Source organism: Aquarana catesbeiana, linkage group LG01 (genome assembly GCF_042186555.1).
Source record: "Aquarana catesbeiana isolate 2022-GZ linkage group LG01, ASM4218655v1, whole genome shotgun sequence".
Classification (NCBI taxonomy): domain Eukaryota; kingdom Metazoa; phylum Chordata; class Amphibia; order Anura; family Ranidae; genus Aquarana; species Aquarana catesbeiana.
In genome coordinates, this window is record NC_133324.1 from 813,028,282 (window position 1) to 813,042,790 (window position 14,509).

Consider the following 14,509-nt stretch of genomic DNA (forward strand, 5'->3'; position numbering starts at 1 on the left):
GCAGATCATATAGCCTGCAGACCATTGCAGCTTAACAGATATAGTGTGTAGATCATATAGCCTGCAGACCATCACAACTCAACAGATAAAGTGTGCAGATCATATAGCCTGCAGACCATTACAGCTCAACAGATACAGTGTGCAGATAATATAGCCTGCAAAGTGCAGACCATTGCAGCTCAACAGATAAAGTGTGCAGATCATATAGCCTGCAGACCATTGCAACTCAACAGATACAGTGTGCAGATAATATAGCCTGCAAACCACCACAACTCAAAAGATACAGTGTGAAGATCATATAGCCTGCAGACCATCACAACTCAACAGATAAAGTGTGGAGATCATATAGCCTGCAGACCATTGCAGCTTAACATATATAGTTTTCAGATCATATAAGCCTTGCAGACCATCACAGTTCAACAGATACAGTGTGCAGATCATATAGCCTGCAGACCATCACAGTTCAACAGATACAGTGTGCAGATCATATAGCCTGCAGACCATTGCAGCTCAACAGATAAAGTGTGCAGATCACATAAGCCTTGCAGACCATCACAGCTCCACAAATACTGTGTGATCAAGCCCCTACTGAAAAGACAAATCCCATCATCCATTCTGGCAATGACAAGTGGCAGCAAAGGCTCAGCTCCTCTGGCTGCTGGATTAGCTGCTGCGAATGTGCAGTTGGAGAAGGGAGGCTCTAAGACCCAGGAGGTAAAGGGAAAGGAAGCATTGCTTTTGCCATAGAAGACAAATCCCTCCAGTGCTGGCCCAGAGAGGAGAGGAGTGAAGTCAGTCACCTGCTGGTGAAGGACAGAAAAGCAGCTCCAGCAAGAAGAGACAAATCTCTGCCTCCCTCTCCTGATCTCTGGAAGACTCAGCTCTGCCAACTCTCCGCCGAGGAGGAGATCCTCTATTGCCGGAGATCTTCTATTGCCGGAGATCCTGTATTGCTGGAGATCTGTATTGCCGGAGATCCACTATTGCCGGAGATCGTGTGATTGCAGAGCCCATTGGTGGAGGGGACCCCTGGAAGTGATCACATCACACACATAGGATGATCATTGATCGGCAGGTCTGGGGGATGCGTAGTTGCCGGATTTTGGGGGGATTTGCCGCATGATGCTGTACAGGGAAGCCGCTTAGGATGCAGCTGTGATCTGTCCCGGTGAATGGACATTGATATTCCGGGATCACCTGTCGCTGAGTGAAGTGAATGGTGTATGTGACCCCCCTGGGCTCCTTCTCCTTGGCACCCCCCGGATTTGCTCGCCCTTTTCGGATGATGAGGCTGAGCAGAGCGGCCAGATCTGGGGAAAGGCTTCCTCACTGAGACAAGTTTCCTCTGCATGGACAAAGTCCCGGCACAGGTAGGTAGGAGATTCTTGGGGTTTAAAAATTCCATAAGTACCTCCAGATGTTCTTCCAGTGTGGAGAGCTGTGATGCTGCACTGTAACCCATGGCAACCGGGTGTCATGGACCACTGATAGGGGCTGCCCACTGCTCTCTATGGGCTCCATTCTGGACAGAGTCATGGAAATGATCTCAGATCATCGTATTGGATAACTTTTTTATTTTATTTTACTGATAAGTGTTTGCTGTGCTTATAAGACCCATAAAGTTTAGAGCAGCATCTCCCATCCAGGGTACCACAGCACCCTGGGGTGCCATCTAGGCTTGTCAGGCGTTCTGCACTATATCCCATATTTTTGCACAGTGCCCTGCATTTTCATGTTCTAGATGGGCCAGGTGAGGGCTCTGATGTGAGAGTGGGGGGGCTGAAGACTCTGATGTGAAGGGGGGATGAGGTCTCTAATTTCAAAGTAAGGGGGACAGAGGGCTCTGTTATGAAATGGAAGTACTGAGTCCTCTGATGTGAAAAAAAAAAGGGGGGGGGTTGTCTTAGAACTCCGATTTAAAAGGAGGTGGGGGCATGAGAACCTCTTTGTGAAGGGGGGATGAAAACACTGATTTAAAGGGGGGGGGGTGAGGACTGTGATGTGAAATGTGGGGGGGGAGGGTGGTTGGGGACCCTGATGTAAAAGGTGTGGGTGACAACGATGATGTGAAAAGGGGGAACCAAGGATTCTGATGTGAATGGGGGGGCTCTGATGTGAAAGGAGGCAATTACTGATGACTCATATAAAAAGGGGGAAATGAGGACTCTAATTTAAAAGGGGGGGACCTGATGTAAGGGGTGAGGAATATGATGTAAAATGGGGGAAGCAAGGACTCTGATGTTAATTGAGAATGGGGGACTCTGATGTAAAGGGAGGCAATTACTGATGACTCATATAAAAAGGGAGGTGAGGACTCTAATATAAAAGGGTGAGGGGGCTGAGGACTCTGATTTAAAAGGGTGGGGAGTAGAGGACTCTGACTTAAAAGGAGGGACTTGATGTAAAATGTTGGGGGTGAGGACTATGATAAGAAAGTGGGAGCCAAGGACCTTGATGTGAAGGGGGGACTCTGATGTGAAAGGAGGCAATTACTTATGACCCATATAAAAGGGGGGGGGGGGCTGAGGACTCTGATGTGGAAGGAGCGACTGGGGACTCTGATGTGGAAGGAGGGACTGAAGACTGTGATGTGGAAGGAAGGACTGAGGACTCTGATGTGAAAAGGATGACCAAGGTCCCTGATGTAAAAGGTTGGGATGGGGACTCTGATGTGGAAAGGAGGAATGAGGACTCTGTTGTGAAAAGGGGGAAATGAGGACTCTGATGTGAAAGGGGTGACCGAGGTCCCTGATGTAAAAGGGGGAAATGAGGAATCTTATGTGAAAGGGGTGACTAAGGTCCCTGATGTAAAAGGGAGGGATGGGGACTCTGATGTGAAAAGGGGGAGGTGAGGACTCTGAAGTGAAAGGGGTGACCGAGGTCCCTGTTGTAAAAGAGTGGGATGGCGACTCTGATGTGGAAAGGGGGGAATGAGGAGCCCAATGTGAAAGGGAGGGGGGAACCCTGGTGTGAAAGAGGGAGCTTCTGATGTAACAGAAGGACCCCATTTTAAACTGAGGTGCTTTGAGATTTTACATAATTTTAAAGGGTGCCGCAACTTAAAAAAAGGTTGAGAATTGCTGGTTTAAAAACTGTGCTGTGAAATAAAATGCAGAAATGGAACAGTATGGAAGAGAATTCGTGTCTATGTAATGACTGTGCTGCTGCTTATGCCCACCACCAGTGAAGCAGGCTACAGCAGCAGGAAAGCAGCTCTGTCTAGCCAAGATTACATTGCACTTGGAACATATTTCTAACAGACCTCAGTGATATATCTGTACTGATAAACTCCTATCTCACACTACATTTGCTGCAGACATTTAGCGCTTTTGTGAACATCTAGCAGCCACCAGCTCCCAGCCCATGGCTTGCTCTGATTAGTGAGTGAACCTGCCGTTTAATACTAATTGCTGGTGCTTCTGAGCCATAATCACCTATAACTGATAATCATAGCATATTAGCATGAGTTAATCTTCGCTGCCTCATTATTCTGTTTCTGAGCAGGTAGGCAGAAAACTGTGCCAGGATGCACAATAAAGACAGATGTGGGTCCATCATAAATATACCTGATTCAGAAGGGAGTCAATCCACTGACATGCAAGATGACAATAATGAATATGGGTGCGGATGAGTCATTTAACCTTTTTCTTGGCCAATAAAAGTTCTGTTTAGGTGGTCATGGGGCTGGTGCTCTCAGCGTCTAATCACGTATAGTTTTAAGTCACCGTTAATGGAGTGCTTGTTATGGTCATCTTTATGATCATACATATCACATGTGACAGCAGCTACTGTTTATAAGCAATGACAAGTTTAGTGCAGGCACTGAAAGGATTAGATCATGTAAATACTGTGCAGTGCTCATCAGCTACAGAGACGATCAGTACAGAGCTTAGTGAACATTCTTCTCACATTTTCATCAAGCCTCTAAATTCCTATAAATATATAGGATTAGTGGTAAAATATATACATTTAAAGCTTATATATAAAAATAAATATATTCCATATAAATATAATTATTTAGTATATGCAGGATCAGATAGATGGATTCCTAGAATTTTTCATGATAATGAACATTGCTGCTGAATAACTTTCCTGTATGCTTATAAATAAACATTCATCAATGGTCAGTTGTAAAGAAACAACTGAGCTAGAATTATTGTGTAGAGTCTAATATATACAGTATATAGCATATTGTCTCCATAGATTATCAACTGTACATTATCCAGTTTGCATGCAACACAAAGCAAGGCTGTGCTTAGAGATGATTTACTGTGGACAGACACTTCGGAAGCTCACGCTGCCTCTTGTGTCTTGCTAAGCATCATTCGCTTATCAATAGTCAAGATTTTTTTTTTTTTTAAACATAACATTGAATCACAATGGCCACATGACATTGATTTAATAATGAAATGGATCCAGCTGATTTATTGTAGTGCTCTATTGTAATAATGGAAACATCTACACAGCTCCATGCATAATATTGTATAATACATTAATGTTGCTAAGCCTCTACATGAAGATTGATGAATAAATACAAAACTGTCATACCTATTTTGCTTGAAAATAAATAGAACATGTAGCTATGTAGAGTTGCTGCAAAATGCCTGTAGTTTTGAAGGCTAAGATAAGACCGTGGCTTAAACTTTTTCTCTTGCACCATTTTTATTCGGTTTCATTATTTTTGACTGAGCAGTAATGGTCTTTATCTACTAAATTAACTTGCTCCATTTTGGATTACTTTCAGACAGGTAATATATCAATGTATTTTAGAAGTGATGTTACTGTATCTCTTCCCGTAACTTAGGACCCCCTGTTCTATTTATTGCTACAACTTGACAATATCATTATTGTAACAAAACGATTTGTCTCATTTCTTAGTATGAGGAGACACCTTGTTGAAAGAAAATATGTAAAAATGAGGTCTGTTAGAATCCCCAAATATCTCCACTTGGGCAGTGTGTAGTCCTTTGCATTTTTTCAATACAATAAGCTTTATGTAAATAGTTGTATCAGTATGTTTTGTTCAACTCTAGGCAAATTTGTTTTAGTGTTTGATAGACTGGAGAAGATTAGGTCTTCTGTAGATTTCTTTAGTAAAAGAGATTTTCCCTCATTTCCTGTCCCAAGGATGGAGAGGAAGGATAGGGGATATATCTAAATGGAACAAAGACAGCAACAAAAAACCTATTTTAGTGTAGTAGAAAGGTTAAAATCTTTTGAGTTGCCACTGACTTATCCTTGTGTCATTGGGACAGAAAACGAGGAAAAGTTTCCTCAAGGGTCTTTAAGTGAAATAAAAGCTTGACGGAAGCCCTTTCCTGTTCTTGTGAAGACTTGTGTGGCATTGGGTTTTAGCAGTCTTGCATGGTTGGTAAAACCAAGAGTATTAGAAGAGCTAAAATGCTTAACTCTCCTTAAAAAAAAAAGCCACTCCTGGTTCCCACCAGTGTTCCTCACGTAACTATATGCCTAGGCTTTCAGTCAGGTAATTTCTGCTGAAGGGAAGGATGAGAGCTCAGACTGCCATGGACTGTTTCAATTAACCACTATTAACTTATCCCAGTAAGATTTGTTAACATAACTTTATAAATACTTTTTAGTAAAGGTTAACTCTAGGTATATCTGAACAAGTTTTTTTTAGTGTGGGCAAGCCAGAGAGTATGTGAGCTCTTTTTTTACAGGACGCTTTTACCTTGATTTCCCTCGTGAGTTGACAGGGTCATTTTAATAAATAAGATATAAAGATACAAAAATACAACTTGTTTGCATCTTCCAGTCAGTACAGAAATCAAGATTAAGCTATATTAATATCAAGTTTGTGTGTACTTCTTTGTGGGAACTTCTTGTTTAGCTTAATTTAAATTTTATACATTTCAGGTGAATGTAAAATTTCCAGTTGGAGCAATTTGACTCAGAGGTTAGACTAAATAGCACTATGTGTAATGTCTGATTTCTGTTAAAACCATACAGACATATATTGTGGTACAGAATGGCATGATTTTGCTCTGTGGGAACAGAACTTTCAGAAGCGATTATTTTTTTTTTCCAAAACATGCATCAAAGGGTGCAGGTAAATTACTAGCCATCGTGCATATTCATTAGTAAATTGTGTGTTTTGCCTGAAGTTCTCCTTTGAAAAGAATGTAGAGCACACTGTGAAACAGAATAGAGATTGCTTTTAGTTTTAAAAATGTGTTTTGCCTTTGGCCGCTAATTCCAAAATAGGATGTCCCTATGGACCGTAGGAACCTCCTTCATTATCCAGTTTTAACTGTAACCAACATTTTCTTTGTAATTAAAACATAGCTCTTCTGCTTTTCTAATGAATTAAACCTATTTAAAAGCCAGCTTGGAACAGTATGAAGACTACTGACAGTGGGGTTCATTTACTAAGTCTGGACAGTGCAAAATCTGGTGAAGCTCAGCATAGAAACCAGCTTTCTGGTTTTATTGGCAAAGCTTAATTGAGCAAGCTGAAGTTAGAAGCTGATTGGCTACCATGCACAGCTGCACTTGATTTTGCATGCTCTAGTTTTAGTCATCCCCACAGTTACATATCAGCAACTATTCTGGACTCAAGTTAGAATGCCCATAGTATTTTTTAAATAAATTTGTTATGCTAAACCAGATGCTGATAGCCTTAGACATCAAATACTTTTAACAACTGAAATTCTGCATGTCCAACTACTTTTCCCATGTGTTCCCTTATGTTTTAGTTTTGTGTGGCATTTGGCCAGTGAATTCAGCAATAATGTATCCCTGTCAGGCTTTTTAGATTTGCTAGTGCTATGGCTATTAAAGTACACAGCCAATACCCCTTATTTGGGATATCAATTGTCCTCCACTGCAAACAGTGACCCAGGGTACATTTGTAGCAACCTCCAAGCCTACCTTCATCCAGTCCTCACAGTTCCAGTGAGGATGTGTACACATAATAATAAAAAATAATAATAATTTTTGTATGGTATTTGGTAACTGAACAGCAATGATATATCCCTGGTAGAATTCTCACATTTGACCCACTGCCATTGCTATTAAAGGAAACCGTTTGTAAGGGAGGTTTAGGATCTACCATAAATTGTCTCTTTCTAAAATTAAACTTACCTGGTTGGCATGCTGGCCTTCTGGCTCCAATCATTACCAATGACAAAGAACAAGAAATCCACATCTCCATAATTAGGAATTGAAGCAAAAGTATCAGCATGACAGTCAGGTAGATGCATTTGCAGAATGAGAAGTCGGCAATGGCAGCTTCCATGTTTATCTCAATACATGTTTTCTTTAAAGATCCAAATAGGAGTTGATCCCTACATTGATTTATAATTTGGAAATCTAACTGAGAGAGTGACTCTGTCTTTATGGCCTTGCAGTAGTCTGCAAAGACAAAAATAACTGTAAGAAAATCTTATTGTGAAAGAGAAAAGAAGTTGGCTAACAATTCAACATGGATGTGTCTATCCCAAACAGTCATTAAAATGTAGGTGATGTTGGACTACACTTTTAAGAAAGCACAGCACATGCTTACTAGGGTAATCATTTCAAGGGGAAAAGGAATCCCAACAATTAAATCTCCTGCACCCTCAGTATAGGTAATGATTTGGATCAAAATCAACAAATCCTGATTTCAGAAAACCAATCCAGTCAACCCAATATTTTTGAAATGTCAAAGTACCAGAGAGGTAATATATATTTAAAATATTAAAAGATCCTTCAAGTACAAGTTTGCTTTTATGTAAAAAAACAAAAACAAAAGAAACTGCCCCCCCCCCTCTCAGTTTTTTTTCTCATTACTATCATTATCTAAGCACAAAAAGCCTACCTGGTATGCAGACATAATAGTTAATTTATTCAGGGTTAAAGGGGTTGTACACCCTCATGTTTTTTCACCTTAATGCATCCTATGCATTAAGGTGAAAAAACTGTCACTGACCAGCCCCCTGTTTTACTCACCTGAGTCCTGTAATTCCCACGCCAGAGATGCACTCTTCCCCTCTGCCCGTTGTCTCGGCTCTTGATTGGTTAGATTGATAGAAGTGCAGCCATTGGCTCCCGCTACTGTCAAACAAATCAAATGATGTGGGCGGCGGGGCCGAGTCTGGCATTCTGCATCTATGGACACAAATGCTGGACTCGGGAACACTTCTCCTAGGGGGTTATACGATGCAGGGAGGAGCTACCAGCGTCCCCGGGGGACCCCAGAAGTCGAGGAATGGGGCCACTCTGTGCAAAACGAACAGCACAGTGGAGATAAGTATGACATGTTTGTTATTTAAACAAAAAAAAAACAAAATGAAGCCTTACAATCATTTTAAGCAGAGCCTAAATTTAGAGCGCTCTCATTTTCTCCAGCTCCCAGTTCTGGTAAGTTTTCAAAAGTGCTGTGCACTTCTTGGAAATAGTTCTTATACTCTGAACATGCATGGAAATAGGAAGTTCAGGGGTCATAGATATAGATTTCAGTGGAAATGTGCAGCACATTTAGTAACCTAAAACATACATGCAGAAAAATCCAGAACTATGGCCTGTAAAAACTGGCAGGCCCTGGGCAAACATGACAGTGTGTGTGCACAGCTGTTACATAATGGGTTTATGTGAAATCTCCATTAACAGCTGTAAATAATATTGCAATTAGAAATATAATTCAGTTAGAAGGAAATATATTTAAAGTATTGAGTGTGTGTTGGTGTTATGGTAATTAGTTCAACTTCAAAGGTTGGCCTTTTGTTTTCCCTGATCACATCTCACATGAGTAGTAAACAGCAGCCTTTTTTGACTCATCCAATCAGGCTGTGCCCATATACATTTACTAGGTACAGTGACCAATTAGGGAGAATTATATTAGCCACAGTACAGAAAGGAGGGGCAGGATATAATGCTTTGTGACCAAGCTAAGTCCCTCTTTGGTGTGGGGACAGAGAGCAGTCACCATGGGCCTACCTGAAGTTAACCGGTAATCTAACGCTATACTTGCCTCTTATATTGTATTGTAAATATGGTATTTGTGGGTAATATGTTAATATCATGTAAGCCAGGGGACCTACACTGTACATTGTGTTGTAAATACTGTCTGGTGTGTAATTTGTATATATTATGTAACCCTATCAATAAATGTGTATTGCAGATGGAACTACCTCTTTTGTGTAATATCTCTCAGATCTAGATATGTATATGTCCATACTACTACAATGATTAGGGTGCATGCACATAATCACAGAAACTAGGCAACAACAGGAGTATTATTAAGCACCACAAAGAGGTGGTGGTAGAGGGTTTCTACTTCCAGTGAAGTTGCCTTGTCTTAAAACAACAATTTTCACATGCAGACACTGTGTGGTAACCATTAGTCATCAGATCCATACCAATGTCTCCATCGAGCCCACTTGGGTTCTAGATCTAGGCTGTATGTAGGGCCTCACCCTCTGCCAAAGTATAGAATAGGCTCTGTTCATCCTGATTTTAAACCCTGCCCCTGTCATCCAAATGTCAAATACCAGCCTCCACTGTCTACTAAAATTCTGGCATAGGATGGTTAATTGATAGGAGTTGGCAGGGCCTAGAGTCCAATGGGGTTCAAAGCAACACAGGCGTCTTCTTGTAGATGGTACTTAGAGGCACAAATGCACTTAAGCTTTAGCATTGTCATTGCTTTAAAATGGTTTAGACCAGATAAGGTCAACTTAAAAAGTGAACTTGTACTTTCATTTCTTAGCACTGCTACAAGAAAAAAAGGAACCCATCCTGTGATGTACAACATATTATTTTTCGAATCACAAACTAGACCTGCTCAGGAACATATCAAAGCTTTCAGACAGACCTCAGTGACTTTTCTAAGGAGAATCACCAGGTTAAACCTGAAAGCATTATCAGATATAAAATATGTGAACAATTGGATTAGTTGAAAGGTATTGTATATAAAGTGAAATGTTTATTATGTTAAGGACAGAACAATAACTTTAAACATTACTTTTCCTGGTTTTGTACATATGAAATATTCCATATGGATAAACCTCCATTTTTAATATTTCCTACAAACAGGTGAATCTGTGTTCCACTTTTCATATATTTACCAGGTTAACCTTCACACCTTCACTGATTTGCTGGAAGAAAAAAATTATTTGTAGTGTTGAATACCTGAAGCTCACATTACACACAACTCTCTCTCACACACACACACACACACACACACACACACACACACACACACACACACACACACACACACACACACACACACACACACAGCTGAATCTGCCTCTGTGCCTTCTCTGTTCAGGCAGGGCTTTACAGAAATGAAAAGATAAGTTCCCCTTTATAGAAAACATAATAAATGCACATATTCTAGCAGAAAAAAATGTGCATTTATTATTTTTAGCAGCAGGAGCCTGGAAAGCATTGCGCCCACGATCAGTATATCACGGGTGCAATGTGGGCTCCTGCAGACTTGTTCTCTGATGTTCAGCCTATACCTATCTATGGCTGTGTGGGCAGAGCTCTTTTTTCAAAAATAGACAGTGGATGCAGGAAGAAGAACCCCCACCCAAATGTTGCATGTTCCAAATGTGAACTTATCCTTTAAAATATCCAGAGCTAATGATAAAGGAAAAAAATATGGTTCAGCTGTCTCTATAGAATGCCAAATGCTATAGGAACAACATCAATATAGCGGCAAAATAGTTTTTTGTGTAAAGGTTAGCCACAATAATGTTACTGCCTAAAAGTGCATAAAATATTAGCTTACAGTTATAGAACTCAATATAAATGAAAATCCAACGTCCACTTGCAAACTAAAAAATGTATATATTTATAAAACTTGGAAATGTGTGTAAATCGAGGAACATTAATAGGATCCATGCACACTGGCCTAAAAAACGCTGCTTCTACGGGAGTTTTGTGTTTTGCCGGTAGAAGCAGCTCAATGTTATTCTATGTGTGCATGCACATTAGGACGTTTAAAGGCATATTTTAGGCCCAGAGTTTAGAGACAGGAAAAAAATCCTTCTGGTTTGTGTTTTTGATTGGAGCTTTCTGACAGAAAAAAATACTAAACACTCCTAAATGTGCCTAAACTTGTATACAAAAATGCTCTACATCACCCACATCCTGTTAGTCGCTAGAATGTTAATTACTAGAAAATGGAAAACCAACTTATCACCCAATGTACCAGAAGTGATTGATATGGTGAAACACAACTTTGCATTTGAAACCTACTAGCGTACAGACATGGTACTAAATGCCTCTTTGATCATCAATGGAATCTTTGGACTCTTTGGGTTAAAAACAGATAACTGCTGATATGTCAAATATTTCCTGTTCTCTCTCTATTACACCTGACCAGACCGCCTGGCCGACACAACGTCCTAATGTTTTGCAACACCTTAATGTTCTATTGTTTCAAAACGTATTTCTATTTTATTTTATTTTTATTTTGTTATTTCTCTATTGTTTTACTATTTTACTATTCTCCTATTCTCACCTGGACTCTTGTTGTCAGTACCCTATGTAACATGTATCACATCTATAAGCATATAGCAATCGTGCTTTAGTCTCTAAGATCTGCTATCCTGATCCTTTGCTGAGATACTATATACTCACTCTTTTACTGTAATGCATGTTATTATATTTTTCTTTAATAAAAACTAATGTAACAAAAAAAATGCTCTACATGGGTGTTGTTTTTTTTTTCTGCAAAGGGAACTGGCATTTTTAAGCCAAGTGTGCATGGATCCATACAGTGTAAACTCTTTTTATTTGAAACAGGTAAAAAGGTACTGACATGTTCACATAAAAAAACAAGAGCACATCACTATGCCACAATAAATATTGCCAATCAGTACTTCTGATATTTAGAAAAAACATGATGATGCCACACATCCTGTCCAAGCCCCTATGTGTTTCATCTCAAACAGACATCATCTGGGGGTCGGCCCCTGCATTTGTAAGCTATTGTTTTATGCAATTTTAGGGAGCAATATCATTGTTGCTAACCTTTACAATAACTTCCCCTTAATCATATTAATATTAGCAAAAGTGTAAAAACATTATTTAAAAAGAAAACATGGCTACACATCTTAATAAAATATTATTATTGTTGCCCTGTTTGGTGCCACCATTTTTTCCTAGGAAAACTGTATACTACAGTGGCTACTTTACACATCCAAATTTTGTAGTTCCTATGTTAATGTATTCTAGCACAAATGCATTGCCATTGCTCCATTTTGTCTCTGGTACCTGAGGACCCACAAGGTTGTTTTTGCTTAATAGGAGATTGTAGTCTTAAACTGGTTGTAAAGGCGTAAGGTTTTTTTTTTCCTTAATACATTCTCTACATTAAGGTAAAAAACCTTCCATGGTCAGCTTCCCCCAGGCCCCCTAAATACTTACCTAGGCCCAATCTGGATCCAGCATAATGATTCTTTGAAATGCTTTTTATGGAGATTAAATGCAAAATTATATGAGGGTAAAGCAATGCCTTCCTTATAGTGTTTTTAATGTGGTGGCATTACTTTGTCCTTGTCTACCCAATAACCTGACTTGGCATCTAAAACACTGAAGTATTTATTACCCGTAGAGATGGGACGAACACCCCCTGTTCGGTTTGCAGCAGAACTCCCCAACAGGGGAAAAGTTCTAACCTGAAAGGTGAACCCCATTGAAGTCAATGGGAGACGAACAGGAAGAATCAAAAGTTCCCATTTTGAAGGCCATAAAAGGGGTATGGGGGTCCTGGGAACTGCCCTGGAGGACATGTATCAATGCAAAAATCATTTTTTCAGGAGCAGTGATAATAATGATGCCTAAAATGCAACAATAAAAACAAAAAATTCCTTTAAATATAGTGCCGGGGGGGTCCCCTTAGCCTGCCTGTAAAGTGGTACATCTGTAGCATGCATAGAACATGCTGCAGCAAAAATGACATTTCTAAAGAAAAAAAAAAAAACAAGTCAAATCGCATTTAAAACTCGCAGTTGCAATTGCCGACACCCTCCTAAGCGCCCCCCTCCTAAACCATACCAGACAACATGCCCTCAACATGGTGGGGTTGGTTGCTTAATGGCGGGGGGGCTATGCCCCCTGCCCCAGAGCACCTTGTCCCTATGTTGATGGGGACAAAGGCCTCAGCCCCAAAACCGTGGCCGGTGGTTGTGGGGGTCTTCAGGCAGGGAGCTTATCGGAATCTGGAGGCCCCCATTAACAAGGGGTCCCCCAGATTCCACCCCCCCTATGTGAAGTAAGTAAGGATGCACAGTAACCCCTAGCAACTATTCAGTGGGAGGTAAGGAGAGCAGTAACCTCTAGCAACCATTCAGTGAGTGGTAAGGATGTGCAGACTTAAACTCTCAACAAACAGTGCATAGAAGGAAAATTAATTGGCTACACTGTCAATTGAATTCCAATGTATGCCCATTAAGGGTTCATGCTCCAGATCCAAGTACACAGGTAGCCTTCCTATCACCCAGCTGGCCTCATTTTAGATATTTTTGATTATGTTTAATTCTCAATATTTACCACAATTGTACCATGTTTTTTTCCTAAATAAAAAATACGACCATATTTAACTAGTAACAGGTATTCACATTAATCTAGACTTGTTTAGAAATGCTGAAAATTTTTCACCAGTTATTCAAGTGGCTTTCAAAATTATGAGTGTTGGCAACATATTTATTGTAGATTATGGACTCCACACTCATTTAAAATCAGGAAGCCACTCTGAAGGCACTCCTTCATTTACTGCAGTGATACAGCACTACTTATTTTACAGGCAAGTTGTTACATTATATACCTGTAAACCATCAGTGATCATTCACATTAAACACAAATTCAATAGATTATTAATGTTAATAAAACATAGGAAACAATTTTGTTTACACTGTGCTGCAGAGTTTATTCCTCCGTAGACCCCTGTTAAGAGAACTGTTTTTTTTCAATTCTTTATATACAGACTGTAACTAGATATGCATAAATTTAACAGACCATGACATATTACAAGTCATGGAAGGAATATTCTACATTGTCTTCCTATAGAAACATAGTATAGATGCTCTTCAATCTATAATGTAATGTGTAGTAAAATCTTTAATAAGTAAGGGAAATTACTGTTTTTATCCATCCATAGAACGAAAGAGAGTAACAGTCTACTGGTTTTTACTGTCTCGTAGAATCCTAATTGTTTACATTGAGCAACAAAAACAACAAGTAACAAATAACCAGGGGAATGGGGAAAAGAAAAAAATATATTTAAACTAAAGAAATTAGAATCCAGGGTTGTTTATTCCTAGAGTTAGTAACAATAATATGGGTCAGAGAACTGTCTGAAAGCTGCCCAAAATCTACTTGACTTCATCTTCTGTAAAGTGGCTTCAGCCTCAACCTATTTAAACCAATGGTCTATGAGGGTGGAACTAAACCATTTTGAAAAAGATGAGCAGCTTTAAATCCTTATTGCTCTAAAACATTTCATTAGAGCTGATCTGAGCCAAAAAAAACCCCAACTGCATTCTGGGGTAAGTGT

General features: G+C 39.8%; 1 protein-coding gene across 5 annotated transcripts in view; it reads left to right on the plus strand.

The window, feature by feature from the left end:
• Positions 1-618: 618 nt before the first annotated feature.
• SGCZ (sarcoglycan zeta) overlaps positions 619-14,509 on the plus strand; it is a 2,017,576-nt gene continuing 2,003,685 nt past the window's right edge. For 2 of the 5 annotated variants that reach the window (XM_073608266.1, XM_073608288.1), the window contains exon 1: positions 620-1,370. The gene's annotated coding sequence lies outside the window, so the exon portion shown is untranslated. Of the gene's footprint in view, positions 1,371-14,509 lie in introns of all 5 variants that reach the window. The other 3 variants (XM_073608283.1, XM_073608259.1, XM_073608275.1) reach the window with 2 other exon arrangements.